We start from the raw sequence: 19,975 nt of genomic DNA on the forward strand, positions 1-19,975 counted from the left end.
TGTGGTTGGATGGTTCATGTTGTGTCTGTCCACTTTCCTTCCATCAAGATGAAGACGTGTGATCTAGTCAGACATAGTATTCAGAAATGACATCTGCCCCATTGCCAACTTTTTTTTTAATCAATGAGTCATCTGAATTCCAGTAAAAAATATGTATAATATACTGCATATTTTCCAGAATATGGCTTTTTATGGCTAAAATAAAGATATGACAAAGAAAATAATGCTTATCAGCTATAACTGAACTTCCTATTAAATAACTCACCATTCCCCAATAAGTTTCCCTGCCTCTGATTTGTTTTCTCTTTGTTATCTCTCAGTTAAATTTTCTCCTCTCAACTTCACATAGCCATTTTTATTTGGGGAAATCCTTCCACTGTGGGGAGTGCTATTGAAAAACAATAACAATACTACAACAAAATGACATTACTAGTATTTATTTGAGTATTTATTTGCAAAGAATCATGATTTTAAAAAGGGTTCAGAATTTTAAATCAATAAACTAAAAATTGAGTACATATTAAAAACAAAAATGTAGTAACATTTTATAAAACAATCAAAATTAGTTTAATAAAAGCTATATATTTTAACCAATATCTTTACAATAAAATTGTATATATGAAAAGCATACATCAATTGAAGAGTTCAAACTATGAATAAAAATATAATATGAAATTATCTGATTGGAGCATTTAAAAAAGGTACAATCAAATGGCAAAGTGTGTCAGTGTTAGATCATTGTCGAATCCGTGGCATGTCTTTTATAAATTTCAGCTGGTCAACAAGCATTCTTGTTGGTGAAGAGATATTTGTTAGCTAACTCTAGACTTTTACTCTATTAAACAAGAAAATAAACCGTTGTTTGAGAACTTTAAGAGCATTATTTTTGAACAACCATTTCCTTACTGATAATGAGCTTCAGTTTCACTTCAAAGATAACATTTCCAGTTCGTCTTTGTCCTTCAGTTTAATCAGGGAAACCCAGAGATTACAGAGCAGAGGTACAGGCATAAATTTCAGTATTTCACTTTTATATTCTACATGTTCAGAAAATCTTTGAACTTGGATTAAACATCATCCTTTTAGAGAAACTATACATTGTGAATAGCAATTTCCTGCTTCTGCTGAGCATTATGTAGGCAATGGAGGATGACTTTCAAATGAGTATTTTTTATTCAAAATATCAATGTCAAGTATATCTGCTTATGATTCAAAATGTAAATTATTCAAGCTTCACATTTTAAAAAATACTGGAAAGTCAGTTTTAAAAAATTAATATTTTAGTACATATAAATAGCACAATATTCCAAATTATGAATTACTAAAATTTGGTATCCAAATCGCTAGAAGCAATATTTATTCTCTGACCTATGATATTACAGGGCAGGTTTCTCCTTTTTCTCACTCCTTCACTTCCCAATTCCTGAGTCCAGACTGCTAGTCCATGACCTAAACTAGCTGAATGGATGCTTCTAGATTATCCCTGCCTAGGATATTGACTCTGGTGAGTGATATAAGGATTAAAAGGCATTTACAACTCACATTTTTGTTGTTGTTAATATAGTGATGGGTTAATGGTATAGCAGATGCTTTCTGGCTCGATTTCTCTTGCTGTCTAGCAAGATTCTTGCCAGTTTTCTAAACTGCCCTTTTTCTTACCTGATTTCTGAGCTGGATCCTTTCAGCTTCCTATTGATTCTCTCAGTTCCCAGTAACTTTGCAAAATATTTACTATTTTGCTTAAAGCTACATGGTCAGTTTATGTGGTTTTTAATCACGAATCATGGCTCATACTCTCCCATCTCTCAAATTCTTACTAATCCTTTAAGGTCCATATCAAAATCCATTATCTTCCTTAGGCGCTTTCTTCATTTTCAAATTCATTGTGGATGATCCTTGCTCTGAATTCTTCCTGATTCAGCTGTGCTTGTTTTGCAATTTCAAATTGTGCTTTATTTTTGCAGATGTCCTTTTTTTTTTTTTTTTTTTTTTTTGCAGTTGTGTTTCATAGCTATTCTACTATATTGTAGTCTCTATCAGGGAAGGTATTTTTTTCTTTTACCCATTTTCTTCCCCCAAACATATACCCAAACTAGTCCTTTCTTTTACAAGCTGGTTTTTAAACACAATCATTATTACAATTTAAGTTATATAATTTACAATTAAATACATTATATTAAAAATCAAGGTAATACTAAAAACTCATCACTTCCCAATTATTACATCTTACTGTGCTCTTGATCATATTCTGTGCTCTTGAATTTATTTACATCTATTGTATCTACTATGGGGAGAATATGTAACGGTGTGTTACTACTGCTCATCTCCTCACAGCTTCACATAGTACTTTCACCTCGGTGCTTATCATAGGCCATAGTGGGACAATCAATACCAAGTTACTGGTGAATACTTTAAACCAGTAGGAGACAGGAACAACCCCAGCTGGTTGCCACATACGTAACAGCACACTACTGCTTGAATTCTATCTACTATGGTATATTCTTAAACTCAATATTTCCAGGGGTGCGTGGTGTTTAGCATCCTACTCTTGATTTCGGCTCAGGTTATGAACTTAGGGTCTTGAGATCAAGCCCCGCGCCGGGCTCCGTGCTCAGCATGAAGTATGCTTGAGATTCTCTCTCTCCCTCACTCTCTTCCCCCTCTAAATAGATAGATAGATAGATAGATAGATAGATAGATAGATAGATAGATAGATAACATCTTAAGAAAAAAAAACCCTCAGTATTTCCGGTGATGGCTCCTTGATTCTCCATGGTTCTGATTGTGTCAGAGGTAGTAACTTCACTGGAACCCAAGTTCTATGGTGTTCTTGGTGTGCTACTCAGAATCTTTAGCTTTGATGTTTCTCCTCTAGTCTTTCTGAAGCAGTTATAAGCACTATTCTTTTTTGTTGAAGTCCGTGCTGCTTAATCCACCTAAAGCAATGTGTATTTCCTAAACTGAACTTCCACTAATACTGTTTCCTTAGTTTTCAGTTTGGTTTTCCTGTTGCCTTATTTGCTTTTCCTGTTGCCTTATTTGCTTTAGAGTACTGCTTGTGTTTTCTCAAATATGATCTGATAGGAATGAGGAGTGTTGAAAGGAAAAATGTATATAACTTGGAATCTTCAAGAACAATGTTAATTTTACTGATTGTTCAATTTATCCTGAGATAACAAGTTTCTTAACAAGATTTCTTTAGAGTTCTGTCCATGATGGTTGGAAGAGGGGTAGTTTGCAAGACAACTGTGGAGGAAGTACTATAATATTATTGAATTAAAACTGCCTCATCAAAAATTTTATTTATTTATTTATTTATTTATTTATTTATTTATTTATTTATTTATTATTTATTATTATTTTTAAAGATTTTATTTATCCATTCATGAGAGACAGAGACAGATGCAGAGGCAAAGGGAGAAGCAGGCTTCCCATGGAGCAGGGAGCCTGATGCGGGACTTGATCCCAGGACCCTGGGATCATGACCTGAGTTAAAGGCAGACGCTTAACTGACTGAGCCACCCAGGCATCCCTTTTCTTTTATTAAATTTAGATTGGGAAACTGCTTGATTGCAATGGGACAGTAGAAGGTTTCTGGTTTTAAAGAATATCCTAAGATTCTTATGGGCACCTGGGTGGCTCTGTTGGTTAAGCTCTGGACTCTTGGTTTTGGCTCAGATCAAGATCACGGGATCATGGGATCATCCAACAGACTCCACGCTCAACACGGAGTCTTCTTGAGACTCTCTCTCCCTCTCGCCCCTTCTCTCCCATTCATGCTCTCTCTCTCTCTAAAATAAATAAATAAATCTTTTAAAAAACTCTCCTAAGGTTCTTAGTGGTAAATATTCTTTCTAAAGAGCTACAACATATTCTATGTATTCTCTGCAAAAAACTACCCACTAAAAATGAGAATGATACATTCTGGTAACAGCGATATTCTGGTTAATAACATTTTCTAGCTGGCAGGAAAGGTATGTTTTAGAACCAAACTTCTACCTTCTTAAGTGGAATTTACAAAACATAATTTCTATTTTGAATAATAACTATTTTATTGACATGGCCATTACAATTGTGATGTTCTCAAAATTGCTGTAATTATAGTTATTGTAGGACTCAGACCTGAATAAATATTAATCACAATAAGGATCCAGGAAATTAAATTCTTGAAAGAAAAGTATTTAATCAACTTATGGGAAAATTAGTTACTTTATGAAATCTAAAAAATCAATAAATGTTGATTAACTATATTTGGGCTTTGTTATTATAACCTGCTAATAAGGTGCATTTTTACATGTTAATTAATTGTCACCTGGTAAACACCTCACTATGAATTATAAATGCTTATGATTATTGAAGGACAAGTGTAACAAATATTTGTTGATCCCTTCCTATGTGCCACACATCTTTCAAGGCTTGTGGCATACTGTACTGAACAAACAAATTTCTGCCCTTATGGACATTAACTCTGACATGGAAGATAGATAATGTACAGACAAATAGAGGAAAATGTGCTTTGTCACGAGATACCATACAATATAAAAAATGGCACATGAAGATGGAATGTGACAAGGTATGCTTTTTTATGGAAGAATATTAGAAAAGGAGACTTTCAAAAAACATTTTTTGAGCAGATGCCAAGGAATTTGCAATAATTTGCCATGTAAATATATGAGTCAAAAATCTTATAGGTAGAGATATTGGCAAGTAGATTTTGCTGGCATGCTTGGTAAACAGCAAGAGACCATCAAGCCTGGAGCAGATGAACAAGAGAGAGTGTGATGGGAGATCAGATGGTGATTGGGGACCTACATCAGGTAGGGTCTTCAGACAACAATGAATAACAATTAATGGTTACACAGCACTTTTGTGCCAGACGTCATCCCAAGAGCTTTACCAGTTTTAAGCCAATTAACTCTCACAGTAATGTTATGCATGTGGTACATTAATTATTAAATTTTACACATGGGAAATCTGAGGCAAAGAAGAGTTAAATAACTTAACCAAAGAAGCAAGATGGTGGAGGAATAGGAGACCTAAATTTCGTCTGGTCCCAGGAATTCAACTAGATAGATGTCAAACCATTCTGAACACCTACGAACTCAACAGGAGATCAAAGAAAAGAATAGCAGCAACTCTCTGAACAGAAAAGCAAACACTTTCTGGAAGGTAGGATGTGTGGAGAAGTGAATCCGAGGTGATATTTGGGAAGACAGACCGCGGGGGAGGAGGCCTCGTCAGCCGCTAATGGCAGGTGATAGAGAAGCGGAGCTCAAAATCGGAACTTTTAGAAGTCGGCTCCACTGAGGGATGTCGCTCCAGCGGCTAAGTGGGTGGGTGGAACCCTTGCTGGGACAGTGTGGTCTCAGGACCCTCGGGGTCACAAAAAGACTGGGGATGCCTGAGTGCGGCAGAGCTCCCAGGTATCGGAGCTGGGAAGCCACCTGCAGAGACAGAGCCAAGGCGTGGGCTCTCAGCTCGGGGTTGCCATAAACCGTGATCCACGGAACCGTCAGGCCACTGCTCTTCCAGCAGGGACCCAACAAGCGGCAGATCCGGGGAGACTCCCCTTCCTCCCTGGGGAGGAGTGGCGCGGGAGTGCACTGCAGGGATCTGCTGGGTTTGGAGACTCCACAACAGGTCGTGTGCCAGAGATAGAAACACTTGTCACAGGCCAGGTGAGCACGGAGTGCGGCGTGAGACCAGGGAGACCGGAGTGACTGACTGCTTTTCTCTGGGGGCTCACTGGGGATGGGGCCCTGAGTTCTCAGCTCCTCTGGGGTGGAGATTGGGAGGCCACCATTTTCACTCTTCCAAAGCTGTACAGAAAGCTCCGGAGAGCAAACCCGAGCAGAATACTTAGCCCGGACTGGGCAAGGGCAGGGCAATTCCTCCTCCAGCAAAGACATCTGAGAACCACGGCAACAGGCCCCTCCCCAAGAAGATCAGCAAGAACAGCCAGCCAAGACCAAGTTTACCGATAAATGAGAACAGCAGAACTCAAGCACTAGGGGAATACTGCACATAGAATTCATGGCTTTTTCCGCATGATTATTTACTCCTTCATAGTTAATTTTTTTTAACCTTTTTTTTTTTTGAATTTTTCTTTTTCCTTTTTCAACCAACATCTTATCAATCCCTTTTTTAAAAAATCTTTTTTATTTTTCATTTTTAGAGTCATATTCTATGCCTTCATAGTAGTTACCCTTATTTTTGGTATATATATATATATAAGTTGTTCTCTCTTTAAAATTTTGAGATACAGTTTCTTCTTTTTTTTTAAAAAAAAGATTTTATTTATTTATTTGAGAGAGAGAGAATGAGAGAGAGCACATGAGAGGGGTTAGGGTCAGAGGGAGAAGCAGACTCCCTGCCAAGCAGGGAGCCCGATGCAGGACTCGATCCAGGGACTCCAGGATCATGACCTGAGCAGAAGGCAGTCGCTTAACCAACTGAGCCACCCAGGCGCCTGAGATGCAATTTCTTCTAACAGACCAAAATATACCCTAAATCTCTAGTGTGTGACTTTGTTCTAGTCTCCTGCCTGATCACATTCTCTCCCTTTTTCTCTTTTTTTAAATCCCCTTATGTCTTTTTTCAAACAACTGATCAATTCCTTTTATAAAATCTTTTATAATTTTCATCTTAACAGTCATATTCCATTCCTTCATTGTTTTAACCCTTCTTTTTGTACATATATAAGGTTTTCTTTCTTTAAAATTTTGGGAGACACCTTCTTCTAACAGACCAAAATATGCCCGAAATCTAATGTGTGGCACTGATCTATGCACCAGCCTAATCATATTTGATCATATTCTTTTTTTTTATCTTTTTCTTTTCTTTTTTTTTTCTTTCTTTCCCTCTCTTTTCCCCCAGTTTCAGGGCTCTTCTGATTTGTTTAATGTATATTTTTCTGGGGTCGTTGTTACCTGTTAGCATTTTGTTCTCTCATTCATCTATTCTTCTCTGGACAAAATAACAAGACAGAAAAAATCACATCAACAAAAAGAATAAGAGGCAGGACTGACTGGCAGGGACTTACTCAATACAGACATTAGAAAGATGTGGGAACTAGAGTTCAGAATGATGATTTTAAAGATACTAACTGGGCTTGAAAAAAGCATGGAAGTTATTAGAGAAACGCTTTCTGGAAAAATAAAAGAACTAAAATCTAACCAAGTCAAAAATCAAAAAGGCTATTAATGAGGTGCAATCAAAAATGGAGGCTCTAACTGCTAGGATAAATGAGGCAGAAGAGAGAATTAGTGATATAGAAGACCTAATGATGGAAAATAAAGAAGCTGAGAAAAAGAGAGATAAACAACTACTGGATCATGAGGGCAGAATTCGAGAGATAAGTGATACCATAAGATGAAACAATATTAGAATAATTGGGATCCCAGAGGAAGAAGAAAGAGAGAGAGGGGCAGAAGGATCAAATCATAGCAGAGAACTTCCCTAATTTGGGGAAGGAAACAGGCATCAAAATCCAGGAGGCACAGAGAACCCCCCTCAAAATCAATAAAAATAGGTCAACACCCCGACATCTAATAGTAAAACTTAAGAGTCTCAGAGAAAAAGAGAAAATCCTAAAAGCAGCTTGGGAAGAGATCTGTAAACTACAATGGTAGAAACATTAGATTGGCAACAGACCTATCCACAGAGACCTGGCAGGCCAGGAAGGACTGGCCTGATATATTCAGAGCACTAAATGAGAAAAATATGCAGCCAAGAATACTATATCCAGCTAGGCTGTCATTGAAAATAGAGGGAGAGATCAAAAGCTTCCAGGACCAACAAAAACTAAAGGAATTTGCAAACACAAAACCAGCCCTACAAGAAATATTGAAGAGGTCCTCTAAGCAAAGAGAGAGCCTAAAAGCAACATAGACCAGAAAGGAACACAGACAATATACAGTAACAGTCACCTTAGGCAATACAATGGCACTAAATTCAGATCTTTCAATAGTTACCCTGAATGTAAATGGGCTAAATACCCCAATCAAAAGACACAGGGTATCAGATTGGATTAAAAAACAAGACCCGGGGCACCTGGGTGGCTCAGTCTTTAAGTGTCTGCCTTCAGCTCAGGTCATGATCCCAGGGTCCTGGGATCGAGCCCCGCATCGGGCTCCCTGCTTGGCCAGGAGCCTGCTTCTCCCTCTCCCACTCCCCCTGCTTGTGTTCCCTCTCTAGCTGTCTCTCTCTCTCTGTCAAATAAATAAAATAAAATCTTTAAAAAAATAAAAATAAAAAAATAAAAAAAATAAAAAACAAGACCCATCAATATGCTGTCTGCAAGAGACTCATTTTTGACCCAAAGACAACTCCAGACTGAAAGTGAGGGGGTGGAAAACTATTTACCATGCTAATGGACACCAAAAAAAAGCTGGGGTGGCAATCCTTATATCAGACAAATTAGATTTTAAACCAAAGACTGTAATAAGAGATGAGGAAGGACACTATATCCTACTTAAAGGGTCTATCCAACAAGATCTAATAATTGTAAATATCTATGCCCCTAACATGGGAGCAGCCAATTATATAAGGCAATTAATAACAAAAGCAAAGAAACACATTGACAACAATACAATAATAGTGGGGGACTTTAACACCCCCCTCACTGAAATGGACAGATCATCTAAGCAAAAGATCAACAAGGAAATTAAGACTTTAAATGACACACTGGACCAAATGGACTTCACAGATATATTCAGAACATACAATCCCAAAGCAACAGAATACACATTCTTCTCTAGTGCCCATGGAACATTCTCCAGAATAGATCACATCCTAGGTCACAAATCAGGTCTCAACTAGTACCAAAAGATTGGGATCATTCCCTGCATATTTTCAGACCACAATGCTGTGAAAATGGAACTCAATCACAACAGAAAAGTCAGAAAGAACTCAAATACAAGGAGGCTAAAGAGCATCCTACTAAAGAATGAATGGGTCAACCAGGAAATTAAAGAAGAATTTAAAAAATTCATGGAAACCAATGAAAATGAAAACACAACTGTTCAGAATCTTTGGGATGCAGCAAAGGCAGTCCTAAGAGGAAAGTATATAGCAATACAAGCCTTTCTCAAGAAACAAGAAATGTCTCAAATATACAACCTAACCCTACACCTAAAGGAGCTGGAGAAAGAACAGCAAATCAAGCCTAAACCCAGCAGGAGAAGAGAAATAATAAAGATCAGAGCAGAAATCAATGGAATAGAAACCAAAAGAACAGTAGAACGGATCAACGAAACTAGGAGCTGGTTCTTTGGAAGTATTAACAAGATTGATAAACCCCTGGCCAGACTTATCAAAAAGAAAAGAGAAATGACCCAAATAAATAAAATCATGAGTGAAAGAGGAGAGATCACAACTAACACCAAAGAAATACAAGCAATTATAAGAACATATTATGAGCAACTCTATGCCAGCAAATTAGATAATGTGGAAGAAATGGATACATTCCTAGAGACGTATCAACTACCAAAACTGAACCAGGAAGAAATAGAAAACCTGAATAGACCTATAACCACTAAGGAAATTGAAGCAGTCAACAAAAATCTCCCAACAAACAAAAGCCCAGGGCCAGATGGCTTCCCAAGGGAATTCTACCAAACATTTAAAGAAGAATTAATACCTATTCTTCTGAAAATGTTCCAAAAAAATAGAAATGGAAGGAAAACTTCCAAACTCATTCTATGAGGCCAGCATTACCTTGATCCCAAAACCAAAGACCCCATCAAAAAGGAGAATTACAGACCAATATCCTTGATGAACATGGATGCAAAAATTCTCACCAAAATCCTAGCCAATAGGATCCAACAGTACATTAAAAGGATTATTCACCACGACCACGTGGGATTTATCCCTGGGCTCCAAAGTTGGTTCAACATCCACAAATCAATCAACGTGAAACAATACATTAACAAAAGAAAAAACAAGAATTCTGTTCCTCTCAATAGATGCAGAAAAAGCATTTGATAAAGTACAGCATACTTTCCTGATTAAAACTCTTCACAGTGTAGGAATAGAGGGTACATACCTCAATATCATAAAAGCATCTGTGAAAAACCCACAGTGAATATCATACTCAATGGGGAAAAAGTGAGAGCTTTTCCCCTAAGATCAGGAAGATGGCAGGGATGTCCACTCTCACCACTGCTATTCAACATAGTATTAGAAGTCCTAGCCACAGCAGTCAGACCACAAAAAGAAATAAAAGGCATCCAAATTGTCAAAGAAGAAGTCAAACTCTCACTCTTTGCAGATGATAGGATACTTTCTGTGGAAAACCCAAAAGACTCCACCCCAAAACTGCTAGAACTCATCCACGAATTCAGTAAAGTGGCAGGATATAAAATCAATGCACAGAAATCAGTGGCATTCCTATACACCAACAACAAGACAGAAGAAAGAGAAATTAAGGAGTCGATCCCATTTACAATTGCACCCAAAACCATAAGATACCTAGGAATAAATCTAACCAAAGAGGCAAAGAATCTGTACTCAGAAAACTATAAAATACTCATGAGAGAAATTGAGGAAGACACAAAGAAATGGAAAAACGTTCCATGCTCATGGATTGGAAGAACAAATATTGTGAAGATGTCAATGCTACCTAGAGCAATCTACACATTCAATGCAATCCCCATCAAAATACCATCCACTTTTTTCAAAGAAATGGAGCAAATCATCCTAAAATTTGTATGGAACCAGAAAAGACCCCGCATAGCCAGAGGAATGTTGAAAAAGAAAAGCTGGTGGCATCACAATTCCAGACTTCCAACCCTATTACAGAGCTGTCATCATCAAGACAGCATGGTACTGGCACAAAAACAGACACATAGATCAATGGAACAGAATAGAGAGCCCAGAAATGGACCCTCAACTCTATGGTCAGCTCATCTTTGACAAAGCAGGAAAGAATGTCCAATGGAACAAAGACAGTCTCTTCAACAAATGGTGTTGGGAAAATTGGACAGCCACATGCAGAAGAATGAAACCGAACCACTTCCTTACACCACACACAAAAATAGACTCCAAATGTTTGAAAGACCTAAATATGAGACAGGAGTCCATCCAAATCCTAAAGGAGAACACAGGCAGCAACCTCTTTGACCTCAGCCGAAGCAACTTCTTCCTAGAAACATCGCTGAAGGCAAGGGAAGCAAGGGCAAAAATGAACTATTGGGACTTCATTAAGATAAAAAGCTTTTGCACAGCAAAAGAAACAGTCAACAAAACCAAAAGACAACCGACAGAGTGGGAGAAGATATTTGCAAATGACATATCAGATAAAGGGCTCGCATCCCAAATCTATAAAGAACTTATGAAACTCAACACCCAAAGAACAAATGATGCAGTCAAGAAATGGGCAGAAGACATGAACAGACATTTTTCCAAAGAAGACATCCAAATGGCCACCAGACACATGAAAAAGTGCTCAACATTGCTCAGCATCAGGGAAATCCAAATCAAAACCTCAATGAGATATCACCTCACACCAGTCAGACTATGATAGTACCATGGTGTGGAGAAACAACTTGCCAAAGTTGGCTAGAGTGATAAAGGAAACCTGCTCTGAAGAGTGGGCATTTGTGTTGAAACCTAAAAAATGGGACTGAGCCAAACCATCAAAGGGCTGGATGAGGGACACTCAAGGCAGGGGAAATAGCAATTACAAAATCATGAAGAGGGGCTTGTTCAAGGAACAGAAAAAGGATCAGTATGGCTGGAGTGCAGGGTGAGATTTGAGAGTAGCTTGTAGTTCCTAAGAGCAAAGAAAAGCCATTCACTGCTTTTAATCAGGCTTCTGGCACTTCCAGAAAGCAGAAGTATGCATATCCTCATTCCCCTCTCTCAACCTATGCCTCCATCATTCCAACATATGAAGGCTATGTTATAGCAAATAGCAAAATAACAAATAGCAAAAAGACGAATAATCCAAGGAAATTTGGACAAAGGACCTGAATGGAGATTTTTTCCAAAGAAGATATACAGATGGCCAACAGGTATATGAAAAAGTACTCAACAACATCAGGGAATCATCAGGGAAATGTAAGTCAAAACCACAATGAGGGGGCGCCTGGGTGGCTCAGTCGGTTAAGTGTCTGCCTTTGGCTCAGCTCATGATCTCAGGGTCCTGGGATCGAGCCCCACATCGGGCTCCCTGCTCAGCGGGAGGTCTGCTCCTCCCTCTCCCTCTGCCCCTCTGCTCTTCTGCCTCTCTCCTTCCTCTGCCCCTCTCTGCTTGTGGGTGCTCTCTCTCAAATTAATAAAATCTTTAAAAAAACCCACAATGAGCTATTACCTCACACCTCTCAGAATGGCTAGTATCAAAAAGACAAGAGAACAAACGATGGTGAGAATGTGGAGAAAAGGGAACTCTTACACACTGTTGGTGGGGATGTAAATTGGTACAGCCATTACGGAAAATAGTATCGCAGTTCCTCAAAAAATTAAAAATTGAACTTCCATAGGATCCAATAATCCCACTCCTGGGAATATACCTGAGGGAATTAAAATCAGCATCTTGAAGAGATATCTGCACTCCCATGTTCTTCGTAGCATTACTTAAAATAGCCAAGATACGGAAATAACCTAAACGTCCTTCATTGAATGCCTGGATAAAGAAAATGTTTTATGTATGCATGTGAATGTGTATATATTATAACATATTTATACATTTAAAATTTATATATATAATGTATATGTGTATGTGTGTATATTATGTGTGTGTGTGTATATATATATTATTTATCCAAGTTACCTCCTGGAATAGTTTGGATGAGGCAAGGGAATATTCTGGTCAAATACTCCAGCTGTACAGTTGTTCTGAGTCATGTTTGTATCATGGTCTGGCCAAATTTCTGTGCTGTGAGATTTTACCATGTTAAAGTAATTACCCTCAAAATGTGTTTTACGGAGTAATTAAAATCCTCTTCAGAACAGCAACCAGGGCACAAGGAAGCCTCTGGATGGGTAACAGTTCAGCTTGTTTCATGAGAGAAAAACTGTGCATTTTAAGCCTAATGATCAATGAGAATATAATAAAGCCCATGAAACTGAATATACCACCCCATCCTTAGAGTAATTAGATTAACTTTGTGTATCTAATAGAGGTTACAACTTATTATATCATATATATTTATTATTTCTAGAATTTGCTTCACCCTTAGGGAGAAGTGGAAGTGGTGATGCAGGATTCCACAAGTGGAAAGCATACATCTTTTTTTTTTTTTTTTTTTAATGACAGGGTGGGTAGTATTTTTTTTTTTTTTAAGATTTTATTTATTTATTTGAGACAGAGAGGATAAGAGACAGAGAGCATGAGAGGGAGGAGGGTCAGAGGGAGAAGCAGACTCCTCGCTGAGCAGGGAGCCCGATGCGGGACTCGATCCCGGGACTCCAGGATCATGACCTGAGCCGAAGGCAGTCGCTTAACCAACTGAGCCACCCAGGCGCCCAAGCATACATCTCTTAATTAAAGACAGCATTACATGTCTGAAAATAGGTACCTATATGAGTTTTACTAATACTCTCAAAGGGCAAAGATCTCAAAGCATGGATATGTACATACATATGCATATATATCATGCATATGCATGTATCTATGTACATAGATGTGTACATGCATAGACAGATGTGTGTACATACATTTTTATAATTTTTGATCTTTTAATTTGTATTATTATAGTAATAGTAATACGTGTTCCTGATTTACAATTTCAAATAGTAGAAAGGGGCATATACAAGATTAAAATGCTTTCTGCTTTTCCCTCTGCCCCACTTCCTTGAGGGGCACACTACCCCACTTTCTAATATAAATTTTTATAAATTAATGTTATGGTTGCAACCATAAACCGAAATGTTATTACACCTTTATTTTTTTTGTCAGTATATTTTCTTCAATTGGACACTGTCTCTAGGCATCTTACCATTGTAGCTGAAATTTAGCAGTTACATTACCTACTACTTCCATTTTCTCTCCTTTCCAAGCCTCATTTTTGTTTTTCTAATTTTTTGTCCTTCTCGTAGTTATATTTCTTTACTGTAAAATCATACAGATCTCTACTTTTAGTCCATAATTGTTAAACAGTATCTACTAATACCTTGCTATGTAAGAAGAGGAAGTTAATTAATATATGGCTTCTCTCCTCTGCTTTTCCTCTTTCTTACTTTTGTCAGTTAGGACATGAAGTAGACATTTTCAGGGTTCCATGATTTACAACATTCATGTTCTATAACTAAACTTAACTCTCTTGAATATTTAGCCTACTCTTCATTCTAAAGATAGGTAACTAATGAAAACAATGTTATGAATAGGTAAAATATATCTCTAAATAAACACTACTATAATTCAACAAAAGAAAAGGAATTCAATTCTATTTCATGAAATTTGTCATTCAGATAAGAATTTTCTACATGTCTAGCTAAAGAGAATTCTCTTATACTCAAGTATTTGCTCAAAATTATTTCAAATTACTTAAATAATTTTAATATATTTTCAGCTTATTTCAAATTACATAATTTTAATATATTTTAGCTTTTAAAAAATTTTATTTATTTATTTTAAAGATTTTATTTATTTATTTAACACAGAGAGAGCACAAGTAGGCAGAGTGGCAGGCAAAGGGAGAGGAAGAAGCAGGCTCCCCACTGAGCAGAGAACCCGATGAGGGGCTTCATCCCAGGACCCTGAGATCATGATCTGAGCCAAAGGTAGATGCTTAACTAACTGAGCCACCCTGGTGCCCCAGGTTTTGTTTTGTTTTTTAATTTAAAATGTTTTCCAGAGTTCTATTCTTTTGTTTGTTTCTTGTTGATTAAGGAAACATATGAAGATCTTTATTTTCCTAATCACACAATCTACTAATTAAACCCACTTTCTTCCTGCAAATATTCTTGCTGTTCTAATTTTGTAATAATCAGGGCAGGTTAAATATTCACTATATTAAGACCATGCATGTGTCCCCAGACCTACTTCTTTCCCTAGGTCTGGTTTTATAAATGCTGGTGATAAACAAAGTCTGATTTATATGATGCATCCTATGTGGGAAATGTCTGTGACTCTAGGTACCTGATCATTCTTGAGAAATGACAGCACAGCTAATATAATATCTTTTGAAGATAACCATTACTAATTTAATGATTACCAGTTGCCATTAAATGACTTATGAAAAAAAACCCTTTCTTCTTGCAGACAACTTTATGAATTCACTTTTCGGTCTAATTTGGATCTACTGGTTTCCAGGCCTACTGCACATTGTCATCTCTCGTTTTAACTATCCAGTTTCCTACTTTATAGTTCCTACTGGCCTTTTATTAAATCTTTTTATATCTCGGATGTATTTACCATTTTGTTCAAATATATATTCAAGAAAACTTTTTTAAATAAGTATCTATGAGACATAAAATATCTCTGTCTGTTTTTTTTTTAAACAAACAATTGGGTTTGGAATTATGAATTAAAGATCATTTAACTCTGAACTTTGAAGGCAAGGCCCCATTACCATCAAGCTTGGTATGGGTGGTAGCCAAATGTGATCCCAATCTGATTTCTTATTCCTTTGGAAGCAACTTGTTTATTTTTTCCATTCTGAAAGCTCATGTAATTTCTCTTCAAATTCAGAAATTTTGCCATAATACTCTAGGCTCAAATCTTTTTATCCCATTATATTTGATTCTTAGCAAATTCTTTAATATAAAAAATGGCTTAAGATCATTGAAATTATGTTATTTTATAATTTTTATAATTTTATCATTTTTCTCTTAAAATTTCTGTATTGTTTTAAGTCCAGAATTTCTATTTAATAGATGTAGGAATACCTACCTTGATCCTTTGTATTCCTTAATTTCTCTCATTTTCTCCATATTCTGAGAAAGTTCATCATTCTGTCCTTGAGGATGAACAATTTGATTTAAATAAGATCTATTGTATTATTTAGCCATTCTATGGAATTTTATAGATTTTAGGAATCACATTTGAAATTTCCAAGAAAGTTTAGCTTTATGTAATTACTTTTTCTTCGATTGCAGTATTTACTTTTTATTGATCATCCTAATTTTTAAAGTTCTCTTTTGTTCCTTAAAATGTCTCTGGTTCTTTTTTCTATTTGTTGTTGTTGTCAGTTCTTCTTTTTATTCATCTTTCTCTTGCTCGCTGTTGCATTTCCTCAAATGTTTGATATTTGATGATTCTTGGTTAGACAAATTCATATTTATGAACGAGGTACTCAGCTGCTAAGTAAAGAGAGATGGCAAGGGTGTTCCCTGTAGGTTTGTGGATCTGTTTCTCTGAAGTCCTGTCCTCTCTGTGGGAAAGGTGCCCTATAGCATTTGTGAGGCACATCGGATGGCAGGCACCGCATCGAGATGACCCAGGGCAGTGGTTAAGTACATGGGACTCTTGAACCACACTCTGTACATATCTCAGCTCTAGTACTTTCTAGCTGTGAGCTTAGGCAAATTACTTAATATTTTTGTGCCCTAGCCAGTTTCCCAATCTCTTAGATGACGATAATATTGTGACCTACCACAGGGCTGTTGTGAGAATGAAATGAACTAATTTAATTTACATAAAGAATTAGGGAAGTATTGGCAATATTATTAGGAGCCAGGGGATGCCAAGAGCAGTCAGATCAGGTAGGGGCTCATCACATATGAAAATAAGAAGGGCAATATCAGGAATAAAGCAGTTGGCAGTATTGTCTCGCCTTTGATCCTCAACTGTCCCCACCCTTGTTAAGTTTACTTTGTTACTTTGATCTTTTTTGCTTCTCTCTTAAGCAAAAACACTCACGGCAGTTTTCCCCCAGGCAAACAATGTAGTTTCTACAGAAAGCAGTTTTATGGGTTTATCCTGGGACAAATGCTAGGCACCCCTTCCCCTGTTTCTGGGTGCCTATAGGAGAGGAGGTGCCACCTGGTGAAGCTATTCGATAGGCAGTCACTAGTTATCTTGATTATGGGCAAATATTGTATTTTTTTCTGTAGCTGCAGTTCTGGCTTTGAGCCTCTTTCAAGCCCACTAGGGAGAAGAGCTCCTGCTTTTGCTGATCATATTTTAGGCTTCAACCTCTTCTGCTTTGGTTTCTCAGTCAATATAATTGCATCCAATTATAGATTGCTCTAAAGAATCAACTTCTCTGATGTGCTAATGAGAGATATTTTTGTTTTCAGGGTTGCTTACGATTATGTACATCTATGCATCCTTGCTACCATTTCATAGTTAGGAAGAGGAAAAAAAAAACCATATGTTCAGTGTTCCATCTTTAACCAGAACTCCTACACAGATGTAAACTTAGGCAAAAATACATTGCTCCTTAAGAACAAAAATAACATTTTGATAAGATTTTTTTGTTTCCAGTTTATAGTAACACCCCCAAATAAATGTATTTATTTCTTCTTTGTCATTTCTTTTTTACCATAGAAGTATATGATTTTAAGACTTATCTTTCTGTACTCATTAGAGTATAGTGTGAGAAATTATCATGCCCTCATATAACAACTTATAATTCTGAAAATAGTGTCAATTACTTTTTGCTGTTTACCCAGCTGAAATTAGTGTCTAAAAACATCTTTGAATTTAACTGAAAAGATGTGTGATTGACAAAATCAGATGTTATCTGTAACCCATTTCATTCTCTGGAGAAGATATTATCATTGTGGAAAGTTCATATAGGAAGATACCAGGAGAAAGATAAAAAACAAAACGAAACAAACAAAAAAACCCTGGGATTTCAACCCTTCAAGAGAGGATCCATGATTCCATATAAGATAAAATAAATCTTTGGTACTAAAATAAATAAACAATTAAGCCGACCACTGAAGATCTTAAAAATACAGAGGGCAGAGTGAGAGTGAGTGCTAGCAAAGTGAACTTTGCCTTTCTGTTTCTATGCATGTTGTCAGTAAATATTATTACATCTGAATCTTACCAGTGAGTCAGTGATATCTGGGTAATGTCTCCTTGTCACTCTGCATCATGTTCTCACTTTAGGAATCAAAGGCAAAGATAGCATGCATTTTCCAGAATCACTGGAAATTATCAAATGTTATATAAGTAGCACTATATATATATATATATATATATATATATATATATATATATATACACATATACACACACACACACACAAACACATTATCGCATACTTTTACTATAGTAAATAATCATACAGAAGTTAGTTTACCATATTACAAAGAAAGAGCTTTGCAATATTTGGGAGACATTCTCTTTCATGTGCGCCTACCCTTAGCACACACACCTTGCCACTTAAGAACAAAATCATTGTTCCCATGAAGACTTCAAATGAGATTAACTATTTTTTTTTTTTTAAGATGAGTTAATTGACCGTTTCTGGTTACAAAGGATTAATGGTGCTGGACAAGCATAAAGTAGATTCAGTCAGCTGTGGAAACTTTTTCAAACAGCCCTGCCTACATAAAGAGCCAGCCACTGAATCTTCTCCCCTCCTCTAGCCCTTTAAACAGGCACTGACCTTTACTGCAAAAACTCAATGTGGGTGGAGGGCTGATGCATTAAAAAAACAAAAACAAAAACAAAACAGGATCAATTCAACAAAAACATGTCCAGTTGTGCCAGGGTGGAAGTTTCATCTCTATTCCATAATTATGGTCAAGTGGTTTAAGTGAGCTTTATGAAAATAAACAAATACCAATATTCCCACATTAATCAAATGGGGTTGGGGGTGGGGCAGAACTCCAGGTGTTGCTAATTATGGTGCTATAATTCAAGATATTCAGGCATATAGAGGATTACAGGAAGCAAAATTATCAAGTAAGCAAGTACATTAAATGGACAAAATTTCTGTATTGTATATGTACAAACTTCGATTTATAAAACTTTGTAGTCTGTATGTTTAGAATCTAAAATGAAATACAAACAGTGCTGTTTTTGAGACCGTACTTTCCTACTGCACAAGGCAAATTAGGCATCTTTTAATTGTAGTGGTATTTGCTCTGCTCAAAGAAATTAAAGTTTTCATCCACTGATTCATTTGACATAAGCATGCTTCAGTGAGCAAAGTGAAATGGAGAAGGGAGAGGAAGAGCAAGGAAGAGAGGAGCGTTCAAAGGAATATTTGACAGTTTATCAAGGGGCAGGAAAGTTACCTCATTTTACAAACACACAGACACACACACACACTTAGACATCCTATCAAACAACCATAAAAACTATGTAACCTCTTTCTTTCCCTTTCCCTCCATCCTTCCTCCCTGCCAAATTAAGATTATTATTCCTGAAAAAAAAATTATTTAGGTCAACTAGTTAATCCTTTGTATACTATACTCAAGGAACTGGACAGGGAAGGCAAGAAAAAATAATTTTCTAAATGCATACTTCTATGAAATATTCTATGTTGTGTATATGCACACGTTCTGAAAGTGCCCTCTCTGTGAGGGCTTCAGGTTTGTATGAAGAGCAAAGCACGCACGGCATCTTCCTGCTTCTGCTGACAGTAAGAATAACTCTTAACAAAGCAAATGTTCGGCTGATGTCGGAGAAATCTGAGATTGAAATTTTGCTCTGGAAAAAAAGGGAAGATGTGGATTATTTTTCTGATTTTGTGTCAGCATATCTGTGAGGAATCCACTTATAGGGGCTTATGCCTTTAATGGCTCGAAATAGAACATCTGGGGTTGTCTATCACATTTTATCGTACAGACAGCTATCAATCACATGAAAGAATTACACCTAGTAAAAGTTTATCTGTGGACAGACTGATAAAATCAATTCCTTGGAGGTCATAAATCTGCATATGCAAGAGGTACATCCTTGGACAGAATTGCATTAGAGTTATCATCTGGTTTTGCATATACTAATTTAAAAAATAGCAACAATAACAGCTGATGTTTACTGAGAACTTACTTTGTGTCAAGCACTGTGTAAAGTGCTTTAAATGCCTCATGTCACTTCGTCTTCAAATCCACCCTATGAGGCAGACAC

The 19,975-nt window shown here is 36.8% G+C and overlaps 1 non-coding gene across 1 annotated transcript; it reads left to right on the forward strand.

Annotated features, from left to right (window-relative positions):
• Positions 1–14,895: 14,895 nt before the first annotated feature.
• Positions 14,896–15,027, forward strand: LOC123840950 (small nucleolar RNA SNORA72). Its single transcript, XR_006790140.1, has one exon. It is a non-coding gene; the product is annotated as a small nucleolar RNA SNORA72 (small nucleolar RNA).
• Positions 15,028–19,975: the final 4,948 nt, after the last annotated feature.

The sequence above is a fragment of the Mirounga angustirostris genome, unplaced genomic scaffold, assembly GCF_029215605.1.
Source record: "Mirounga angustirostris isolate CCGP_5_RB_7025 unplaced genomic scaffold, mMirAng1.0.hap1 SCAF_13, whole genome shotgun sequence".
Lineage (NCBI taxonomy): Eukaryota > Metazoa > Chordata > Mammalia > Carnivora > Phocidae > Mirounga > Mirounga angustirostris.